Source organism: Apodemus sylvaticus, chromosome 1 (assembly GCF_947179515.1).
Source record: "Apodemus sylvaticus chromosome 1, mApoSyl1.1, whole genome shotgun sequence".
NCBI classification, from domain to species: Eukaryota; Metazoa; Chordata; class Mammalia; order Rodentia; family Muridae; genus Apodemus; species Apodemus sylvaticus.
In genome coordinates this window covers 21,162,286-21,174,401 of record NC_067472.1, presented here as the reverse complement: position 1 = coordinate 21,174,401, position 12,116 = coordinate 21,162,286, and the positions used below count along the sequence as shown (strand labels likewise).

Genomic DNA, 12,116 nt, shown 5'->3' with positions numbered 1-12,116 from the left:
GATACCGTTGCCAGCAAACATGAAATCTGCTTTCTTTGTACCTAGCCCATTGGTATTCCTCTCCTGGTGAGTATTTATATATACTCATTAGAAACAATTCCCCTTCTAAGAGCACCATAACTGTGGTGATGAAACAAAAGGTATCTTAAAACCACTAAGAGTCAGGCCTACTTACTCTCAAAGCTGGCCTGACACAGGTAGCAACCCTCACCTTACAGGCTGATACAGAAAGTTCACTTACAGGTGAAGGGTTGGAACCCACATTGCATCTTCCTAGGGTAAGAGGTGGGGACAGTGGCTAAAACCACCAGGTCAAGCCACAAAAACCCATCTGCAAAAGGCAGGGGCAGGAAGACCAAGGGGTTTAAACCCTAGCCTCCAACATGAGACCAAAGCCCACAGCACTTAGCATCCCAAGCCAGTCTCCTCACCCAGAAGCCACAACACTCACCTTGAAGGAGGGTTTGGAGAATCAAATGACAATGTACACAGTGCCGGGCACACCAAAGACAGATAACTGGTTCCAAGAAAACTACGGGGAAGGGACAGAGTGCTAAGTTCAGAAGTTGTCCCTGCTCCCTTCTGCTTCCGACTTCTACTTTCAGCTCAACAGTCACCTCTTTGAGAGCCTTCTGTGGCCCCCTAAACACGGTCAGGTCTCTCTAGCATGTGCTTCAGTGGTCTCCAGTACACCCTCATCACAGCCTCACGATTTGTGATGACTTTACTCTTACTGACTTAATGTCTTCCCTGTGAACCCTAAGATCATGAATTCCAGGTCCATCATGGGTTCTCTCCCTTGCACTTTGCCCTATGTCTAGAACACAACACTCCAGTGTTTGTAGACTGAATCATAATCTGAACAGCTGGGCCAGGAAGGGTAAAGGCAAGAGGAAGTCTTATGGGCAGAGAGCTCACAAGCCAGAGGTCTGTGACTCAAGGCGACCCGGTACACACGGAACTTCTCCTGACCCAATAAAATCTGTCTGGGAAGGAGGAGATAACACAGTCAGTGAAGACTTTATTGTGCAGGAGATCTGTGCTTCAGCTCCAGAACCCACACAAAAATGGTGGGATTCCCCAAGGCTCTCTCATCAGCCATGCAGCCTGCCTGGCCTATGAGAGATCCTATCAGAAAACACAAAGAGGGTGACCCCTGAGGAGGCTTACCACCAGAGGTTGACTTTCAACCTCTACATGCTCATGTACACACACACACACCTAATCTCCTCTTGCCTTGTCACTGAGCAAAATGGCTGACTGTGAAATGCATGGCACTTAAATCCACACCTCTTCCAATGGGTGCACACCAACCCAGATCGTGGTCTGCTCATAAGGTTTGCATTAAATGAAAAGAAGAGGGTGCAGGCACCGTGCAGGTTTGGGGATTACTGCAGCTCTCCCTATAACAGACCTGGCACAACCAGAAACCTGCAGCAAGGTATGGAACATAATGTTGCCAAGCGCAACTACTAAGTGCCTACATGGACCAGGGACAATCCTGGGAGATCTTCAAAACCTATTGAGATGGGCAGTCACCATCCTACAGTTGAGGAAACTGAAGGTTAAAAAACACAGCTAGAACCTGGAGTCTGAACGAGTTGATTGCAAAGTGTGTGTGCCTGGATCATGTGCAGCCGCCAGTCACCAAACGGGATGTAAGACTTGGTGGGAAAGGAGACAATTCCAGTTCAGGTTCTTCCACTGCTCTGTGACCCAGGGTAAGTGACCTCACCACACCATGCTCTGGGGACACTCCCTCTCCAGTAATGTAAGAGTACAGCACGTGACCAGTTCAGAAGAGACACAGCACTACTGAGCCCACAAACTGCTTACGAGTCAAAACCTATGCGGAAACGACACCTCCCTGACCAGGGACCCAGTCACACTGCAGCTGCTAAGCTCTCTCCCAAACTGGGGTTTATCAGAAGCTTTAAACTTCAAAACAACAGAGGCTGAAACTGGCCTGGAACTTGGAATGTGCCAACAATAAACACTGAGGAAAAGGAGACTGCTTACGTATATCTAAATAAACCCAAACCTCCCTTTCTATGGTAGGGAGTTGAAGAAAATATATACTACAAAAGGAGCGTACCTGTCCTCAAACCTCCTTGGGCTAACACTGATCAGCAATCTGCTTTGCAGCCCAAACCCCTCTGGGATGTTGACCCCTCTGGGACGTGCCCAACGCATGCACAAGGGCAGGCTTCCAACACCAGAGCTGTCGGGCCAACCACTGAGTCTCCTGCCTTCCATCCCCTGTGCTGCTGTACAGCGCTGGAATTTACAGTCTCTTCTACAAAGCCTTACAAGGTCAAAAACGCTCATCTTGTATAATTCCTACGATGACAAGGCTGTGGAGCAGCCCAGGCTAAATGGCCAATACAAATGACGGAAGCCTAACAGCCAAACTGTGGAGTCAGCACCGGGCAGCACTGGAGCCTTTGAGCCTGGTGCTGGCCCAGCTTCAGAAGCACACAGGCCCACTCCTGTACTGGTTCCTATGCCCTGCCAGCTGCAACCAAGAATGTGCACAGCCACCCCAGCACCCTGCCCTATTGCCCAGCACCGTAATAGGGGACACAAAAGAGCTGACATTCCTGTGAGGATGACCCGAGCGTTGCACTCCACAAAGCCTTCAGCGACTTTAATGGGCACAGCAAGGCATGGGGGGAAATGGCCAAAGACATCCTAGAAAATGCATCATCAAGGACACAAGGCGAAGAAAAGGGCTATCCATCTTCTTCGTCGAACATCAAACAGGGCAACACATAAAATATTCCTGGGGCAAGGAACTAGAGAGAATCAAGTGTTGTAAGGAGGGAGAAAAGGAAAGATAAAGAAAGAGAAGTAGTATAAGAAGCAAGACCTGATCCCATGCCTCCATCCCAGAGCCACGAGGTCTTGCCCTGCAACCTGCAACCTCTCTCTCCTACTAACCAAGGCCCTTCAACAGTGAGCCTTGAAATCCTAACCTCAGTATTAAGCAGAAAAAAAGCACAACAGAGTCAGTGTCCCGACCCCGCTCTGTATGTACCGACCATCTAGCTTACTTGGCTAATCTTTAAACTAGTACATTTCCTTCTAAAGGCAGCCTAGAAAAAGCAGGCTGGAAATGGCTGAGAGAAGGGGGTTTTGAGATCTCTGTGAAAATGGTTCCTGGCAAGCTAGGTGGTGATGGTGCACACCTTTAATCCCAGCACTCAAGAGGCAGAGGCAGGGGCATCTCTCTGAGTTTGAGGCCAGCCTGGACTATGAGTTCCAGAACAGACAAGGCTACACAGAGAAACCCTGTCCCAAAACCACAAACAACAAAAAGACAGGAATGAACTTACACTCTTCCTGCATTTGCCTCCTGGGTGGTTTAGATTACAGGCCTGTGTCGCCAGGTCTGAGTCTTAACACTTATTTCTTTCTTGTTTTGTTAATTACCATTCCATGTATTGCCACATGGCATTTTCAAACCAAGTGTCAAAGTGGATTCCTGGAGTCCTTATTTAACATCTGTATGTCTCCTAGTTTAGCACTTCCTCCATCAAGGTAAGGCCACTGTACCCAGATCCTGACAATTCAACTTCAACTTTGGGAGTCTTGCAGAAAGCCTCTTATGAACAACAACATCAACAACAAAGACCTCTGAAGAGAAATTGTGCCAAAATGTTATTTCACACCATTAGACCACAGTCCAACAACTTCATGTCGATACTCAGAATCAGAGGGCAGAATGTATGTATACAGAGTAACAACTGCAGGCCGGAGTTCTTTCTGCATGACCACCTAGAAGACACACAGGAGCCAATTTACACGGTTGGCACTCACCAACAGGAAAAACAGGCTCCACTGTATTGTGCACTTGTTTATAGATCAGGCGCTTGACAGGTGCTTGCAGACATGAAGGCCAAATCGATCTTTACAACAAACTCTGGGCCAATTTTATCAGCTCAACTTAGGAACAGAGGAAAATTTAGACCCAAGTCACAAAATGAAGTAAAGGATAACCCTCCTCCTCCTCCTCTTCCTCCTCCTCCTCCTCCTCCTCCTCTCCTCTCCTCTCTTCCCTTCTCTCCCCCACCCACACCCTCACCCCAATGGGCACACTTCTCTTCCTGGTGATGGAGGGGTAGGAGGCAGGACCTTAGAATATCTGCACACCCTGTCTTCTGCATGCGGATGTGCCAAGTGGGAATGAACGCTGGGATAGGAAACCTGCACACCAGAAATAACATCTGAGCAGCTTCTCCATGGCTGTAACAAGGTGGCTCACCTCCTAAACCATTACCTCACAGTGCTGCTCTTGGACATTTTGTTTTTGTTTTGTTTGTTTTGTTTTGTCTTCAAGGCAGGGTTTCTCTGTGTAGCCCTGGCTGTCCTGGAACTCACTCTGTAGACCAGGCTGGCCTGGAACTCAGAAATCCACCCGCCTCTGCCTCCCAGAGTACTGGGATTAATGGCATGCGCCACCACCGCCAGGCTTCTTGGACATTTTAGAAGTCACTTTATTCCTGCTAGATAAGATGTCAGCACACAGGAACAAGGTGTGGCCTGACCAGGCTTTGGGGACAAGGAAACAATCTACACCATTTTATTTCAATTCCATCCTACAATTTGACTGCAACATTCAAGTTGCAAAGTGAATCCCAGGAGACTCCTCCCAGGGCTGGCTTCCCTACTCCATCCTAGGTCTCCACGGATAGAGACTGCGTGGCAGAGATACAGCTCTAAGCAAAGTGGCCCAGAAAGGTCAAACTACAGCCAAGTTCTGGACCCTAGGCTCCCACAACTGGGTGTGCACAGATAGGGTTTGGAAAAACAATTAAGAGAATCAACTCTCCTTTGGAAAACCAGAGAAAATAAAACCATATTTATCAATATTTATACTACAGGATTATTTGGGAACATTTCCTTGAAGTTGTTCATAAATGTCCGGTATGCAGCTGTGGCCACAGCTTATACACAATCCTGTTTGGGTTTCCTCTAACTTCTATTTAGCATTGATCAAGAGTCCTAGGTCCTATGGCACCTCTCTGTTCCAGTCCCCACCCCCAGCCCCTTCTATTCGAGTCACACCCCTCTGAAACAATACTAATTAGGGAGCCCAGCAGGCTGTCCCCTATGAGGTACAGCTCTTCTTTTTCTGGTAGAACCAAGACAGATGTCACCATGGGCCAGGGTCGAGCAGCAGCACCAGGGCTAATTTGCCTTCCTCCCATTTTCTTTTTTTAATGTGGTTTCAGTTTTTCGGTAGACAGAATATAACTCCTCTCATACATATTTAACTGGTTATAATAAATTATAATAAAAGTTTCTTAGAGCTACTATTGACCAACTGTAAAATCACATAAGCCAGAAAGAACTCTGAGGACTTGGGACATGGATCAATGCGCTATTTTAAGACAGGAAAGAAGATGATCTACAAATAAATATGCCCTGACAGCCAATGATGATTGCTGACACAATTACAGAACAGAACAGACGATATGGGGGAAAGGTCTCACTTCCTCCGCGGGTCCTCAGCGCTAACCCTGTTCCAGGCCCACTGTAAACATCCAGGCAGTGAACAGGGAAACACTGGTAGCCCTGTGTGGTCCTCCCGATGACCAGCTGGACAAAGGTTGCTGGCAGCCTGATGCAGGATTTGATTCTGAGCCCCACCCTATCAGTGTCTCAACAACAATGACTTGGTTAAAGACTCAGGAGGTAGGGTTATCAAGACCTCAGGTGGCACAAAAAAAACCGGTAGAGGAGCTAGTGCTTTAGGTAACAGAATCAAGACTCAGATGATCCTGGGTGCCCAGCCTCAGGACCAAACACAAAGCTGGGAGCTGGTCTCAACTTCCTCAAGGACAGACTGACACAGTGTAGCAAGATCCATCAGAACCCACAGAGCAAGTAATACAATCTCCTCCCAGAGCTAAAGGAGGGCAGTGTCCCGCTCACAAAACCCCATACCACTCCCACGGCCTGCCACCCTCAGGACACAGACTGGGTCTCTGCTCACGACATCACACTTTAAAAACTATTTTTAATAGACTCCAATCATATGCTTGAAAGGGCACCTGACAGTTCATGGCTACAAATCCCTCTTTCCTCCCTGATGCCTAGATCTACCACCTCATCCTCTTTCTCCTCCTCCTCTTCTTCTTCCTCCTTTTCCTCCTCTTCCTCTTCCCCCTCCTCCTCTTCCTCCTCCTCCTCTGGTCTTTTTGAGACATCCTCTCACATGTAACCCAAACTGGCGTTCAGTTTGCATGATCTGCCTGCCTCGGCCTCTCAAGTGCTGGGATTACAGGGATACAGCACTTTTGGCTAAGATATGAACCATCCTCGTGGGATGACAAGATTATGTTCTTTACCTTCCCTTTGTTGTGGTGTAGGGACAGGACCCAGGGTCTTACACACCATAGGCCACTGAGATGTAACCACCCTCAGTCAATATCACCCCTTTCTCAAGGACCCTTTTAGAGGTACTATGAACACCCAAGCAAATCAATATCTGCCCTCTCCCTTTAGTACAAACCATAGCACACCATATACACAGATCCAATCCCGCAGAACCCAATGCCTGCACTTGAACTGCTTGCTTCTGTGTCTGCACCACCTTTAGCCCACACACTGTGCAGAGATTTTATGCTGACAGACTTTGGCTTACACCAGTCTTTTGAAGTCAATTCTGTAAGAACATACAAACAAACAAACACACACACACACACACACACATCTCTCAAATGCACAACTACTCCTCTAGGAAATTTTTAAATAAATATAATTTTATAACCCAGATAAATACTACCAATTTGGATGGCGCCTTTTAAGGAAAAATAAAAGATAAGATAAATGAGTGTCTGGCCAAAAGAGAAGGCTAAAAGTCTGGCCCCGAGAAAGAGGGCCTGGTTCGCAACCTGTGGGTCATGAACCCTTGTCTTTAAACGACCCTTTCATAGGGTCTCATATTAAATATACTGCATATTGGACACTTGCATTACAACTTGTAACAGTAGCAAAATTACAGCTGTAAAGTAGCAATGAAATATTTTATGGTTGAGGGTCAGTCGCCACAACATGAGGGTCACAGCATTAGGAAGGTTGAGAACCACCGACCTAAAGATTTGTCGTATGGGAAACAGGGGCCAAGGGTGGAAGGTAAATACTGTTACCCCCTAACTGCCCTGGCTAGCACCAGTGCCCTCAGTCCTCCTGATCACGTGCTTGACGCTGCACTGGAAGCTTCTGTACATCACCCCACTAAATGTAATGACAACCCTGCAGAGGGTGCCTTTAGCCTTTCAGTACGCAGGTGTGAAACCCAGGCCAGGGGTCTCTTGCCATCAGACTCACAAACAGAAAGAAAAGAACCCTGACTCAAACCAAGCCAGGTCAACAGCGTAGGCTATGCTCCTCACCCCATAACCCTGTCTCTCCCGAGTAGGCCAGGCCATCAGAGTGGTAGTCTCGGCCTTGGCTGTATCAGACCCTGCCCCAGCCAGGGACAGCCTGAACTCCCCTCAGGTGAGTCTAGTATGCACATGTGCTGCTTATTTTGTTATCTTGATACAGCTAGCATCATCTGAGAAAGATAAGGAGGGATAAGAAAATACCTCTATAAGATTGGCATGTGAAGCTGGGTGGTAGTGGCGCATGCCTGTAATCCCAGCACTCTGGGAAGCAGAGGTAGGCGGACTTCTGAGTTTGAAGCCAGCCTGGTCTACAGAGTGAGTTCCAGGACAGCCAGGGCTATACAGAGATACCCTGTCTCGGAAAAAAACAAACATCCAAAAAAAAAACAACAAAAAAAAACAACAACAAAAGATTGGCATGTTGGCAGGCCTGTGGACATTGTTTTGATTGGTGATTGGCATGGAAGGAAGAAGCCCACTGCGGGCAGTGCCATGCCTGGGCAGGTGGTCCTGGGATATGCAAGAAAGCAATCTCAGAAAAGCACAACTTGGATACAATGCAGAAATCAACAGACGAGAGCCCAGACACAGAGGCAATATCTACAGCATGGCTCCTGCATCTATGATCAGGGAACATTACAGAAGAAGAGATAGAAAGATTGTGAAAGCCAGAATACCAAGATGTCTGCCGTAAGACTGTCTCTCCCAAAACTCTCTCTGCATAAACAAGTCCTGAACAATGAAAACATCACTAACACGGAAAGGGGGAAAAAATCCCACCCACCCCTAGACAAACTTATAACTGTTGAGAGAGAATTAGAGGGATGAAATTCCTGTTCATCCACTACAAAGTGATCATCCCTGAAACCACTTATGCACAAACAACAAAAATAAACTCGTCAAGCTGTAGTTATATGTTCAACATTTATACATAGGCAACAATAGCTATCAAGAGGCTATGAAATTGAAAGTTGAGGAAGGCATCAGAGGGGTTGGAGGAAAGACACAAGGAATGGCCTGGGGGAGGAAAGGGAAAATGTGAAGAGATATTAAAGTAGAAACTTAAGGGTTCTTTGGAGAGTCAGTTGTGTTGGATGGTGTGTTGCTGGGGGAAAACACACGAAGGAGTGTTTTCCTGAAGTGGACACAGGTAAAAGACTACGACAGACTCATGAAGAAACATTTCACTAAAGCAGACACAGGAGAGAGGATGTTCTGCCAAAGCAAACATGTGAAAGGACACGTGATGAAAGATTCTTTGCTAATAACACACATGCAGTGGTCTGCCTTACACTGCATAGTTGAGCTACATTTGTTGGGACTCCATAGAGAGAAACGCACCAGAAAGCTTCTGATGGTGTGCTGCTTCTGTGGACTCGGGCTGATCAGGTGCACATGCTGAGACAAGAGACACGCTGTTAGAGGGTATAACTAAGACTCAGTGGAGTGACAGAGCAAGCTCGGCTTGCTGGGACAGCTGGCTGTGCAACACTCTTGGGTCTCACGTATTCACTGATCTTCACTTCCCTGAGAGGCAAAGCGGAGAATGTCTCCTGGTGTCCCTCCTGCTGACTCAAGGCTAAGGCCTGACTGTCTCTCTGCTTGGTGATGTCGCTGCTGTTGCTAACCCAATTCCACTGAACTGGACTGCTATATCTGTGAGGTATTGGTGAGTGGATCGAGCTGACACTGCCTGTTCACCTGTAAACTAAACTGCCGATTTCCAGACAACACAGATGATGAGAGTTGCTCCAAACAAACCTTTCTAAACAGGTCCACTCCCCCCTCTCATATCCTTTCTTTCCCACTACCTCTGGTGGGTGGTGGGCTACAAGGAAGGTTAAAGCATTTAAGAACCATCATTAAAAATAAAAAAATTGGCCGGGCAGTGGTGGCGCACGCCTTTAATCCCAGCACTTGGGAGGCAGAGGCAGGTGGATTTCTGAGTGCGAGGGCAGCCTGGTCTACAGAGTGAGTTCCAGGACAGCCGGAACTACACAGAGAAACCTTGTCTCGAAAACACACACACACACACAAATTTAAAAAATTAAAGTTAGGGCTGGAGAGACGGCTCAGCGGTTAAGAGCACCAACTGCTCTTCAGAAGGTCCTGAGTTCAAATCCCAGCAACCACATGGTGGCTCACAACCATCCCTAACAAGATCTGACTCCCTCTTCTGGAGTGTCTGAAGACAGCTACAGTGTACTTACATATAATAAATAAAATCTTAAAAAAAAAAAAAAAACTTAAGCATTCTTGAAAAAAAAATTAAAGTTAAATATATATATATATATATATATATATATATATATATATATATATATATATATATATATTTAAAGCAAATAAGCAAACCAAGAAGCAGGCCAGTAAACAGAGCTCCTCCCTGGCTGCTTCAGTTCCTGCCTCCAGGTTCCTGGCCGGCTTTCTCTTCATGCTAGACCTCCAGCTCTAAGATGAAATAAGTCCTTTCCTCCTAAGGTTGCTTTTGGTCATGGTCTGTATCACAGCAACAGAAAGCTAGAGCTACTATTCTAACCTACAGCAGTGCCCTAACTAGGCCAAGTATCAAAAGCACCTACCAAGAGCCAGTAAAACTGATTTGCGAGCCCCACCCCTGAGTTTCTGAGTCACCAGCTGTGGGTGGGGCTGGAGGGTTCCCAGGGGAATGTGGATGCCGTGGCCCAGGGACCAGGCAAGGCTGCAAGAGCTACTCCCGAGAAGAAAGAGCTGTCACTACACTTAGTAATTAGCACGTAACCTTTTACAAGGTGTACCGTAGCAATGAACTTGCACTCCAAGTCCAGGTGGAGAATGCATTCTATAAAATGAACTCCAGGCTGACAGTCCCTCAGTAAGGCAGACAGTGATAGATAAAGAGCCCCCTTCTTTGGCCTCTGTATGCATGCAAGGACACACACACATGCCCATGGGTATGTAAGTACATGTGTGTTCGTGCACACGTGCACACACACATACATACACACATATACACACACAAGGAGACATGGGTGCTCAAGAGAAACAAGAACACAGGTTGAATTAAAGATTTTATTGGGCTAAAGCTATAATTCAGTTGGTAAAGCACTTTCCTAGCAAGCCCAAAGCCTTAGGTTTACCTCAGAGCCGCATAAATCCAGGCATGGTGGCACCCACTTACAAATGCAGCACTCTGGAGATAGAGGTAGAAGATCGGATGTTCAAAATCATCCTCTGCAGTGCGATAAGTTTAAGCCAGCCTGGGCTACAAGAGATCCAAGGATGACCCTGAACTTAATCCTCCTGCCTCCATCTCCCAAGTGCAGGGACAACAGATATATTCAAAAGTGCAGTGGTTTGGCTAAGCAAGCAGAGGGCTCCTGTCCTTGAAGGGAACAAGCAGAGGCTAAACAGCTAAGTGACAGAAATGTGATGAAGCACCTGTGTATTCCAAGACAGCTTGGAGTTGACATCCACCACCTCGGTTCCACAAAGCTATACTGAGTTTGTGTGTGCTGCAGTAGAGAGGGGGTGCTTTCTAAGTCACAACTGACTCTCGGTGAACTAACCTACCAATAGCCTCACTGGATAAACTTACACCAATTGCTCCACTTCCATGCCTCAGTTTCCCTCAACACAAAAGAGAGATGTCGCTAACGAATTCTTGAGATTATCTAACCAAGTGACTAAGCAAAGAGTAAACAACTATCAGAGGACCAAAGCACTGAAAACGCACACAAGCTCTGCCTTTCTCCTCTGCCGTGCTACACTACCGCCAATCCTGCATCTAATGGGTAATTTCCATTAAAGTCAAACACCACGCAAAGAACCAAGGAAGGGCAAATTCAAAAGCATGCCGATCCACCCTTCAAACCCCGTGCTTTAATCCAGCTAGATAACTAGCATAGCATAAAAAGCCATTCTTGGCCAGTGAGATGACAGAGGCTGAGGACCTGAGCTCAATTCCAAGAACCCACATAAAGTTGGAAGGAGAGACCAGGTCCACAAAGCATTCCTTTGACCTCTACCCACAAGCCACTGCATGCAAGAGCACGTGTACACACCCCACATAGTGTTTTGGGTTTTTTTTTTTTTTTTGTTAAAGCCATTCTTCCAATAACATTTCCAATGCACCTACTGTGTGCAAGACCCTGGAGGAAAACAGAAACGGCTTACCTTCTTGGTACCTATGGTCTTTGGCCCTTTCACAGCTTAAAGACAGCAGTGGATTCCCACCGCCTCCGTAATGCCAAGGGGTTCATCAAAATTTATTAGCTGGACATCTGCACTTACAGAACAAGGAAAGCCACAAGGCATAACGACAGACACAGGAGTGAACAAAGACACAGGACAACATTCTTAACTCTTAAGACCTAGGATAGAAATTGCTTAGGAGATCCCTGAGGGTAAAGGATAAAAATCTAGGGAATTCCTAGACAGCTAAGAAAAACTATTGTTTTCTTTGTGCATTAAAACCCATTTCTTCTAATAAGCAATCACTGGGAAGGGGTCAGCATATTAGTGAGCAGCCCCTGCTAGTCTAAGGTATGTGGTTCCACTCTAGCCTTTTTAACAAAGACTGAACTGGTCCAGTATAAATGAGAAAAAAAATGGAAGCCATGGAGGTAAGACGGCTTGCCCAAGTCAAATTCCCCAAGTCCAAAGATATCTACAATTTAGATACAACTTGACTGACCTCCAAAAGACCAAGTACTGACAACTTAGGCCCAGTGTGGCAGTACT

General features: G+C 46.6%; 1 protein-coding gene across 9 annotated transcripts in view; it reads right to left on the bottom strand.

Annotated features, from left to right (window-relative positions):
• Sorbs1 (sorbin and SH3 domain containing 1) overlaps positions 1-12,116 on the bottom strand; it is a 223,078-nt gene that overhangs the window by 184,494 nt on the left and 26,468 nt on the right. The window lies entirely within an intron of this gene.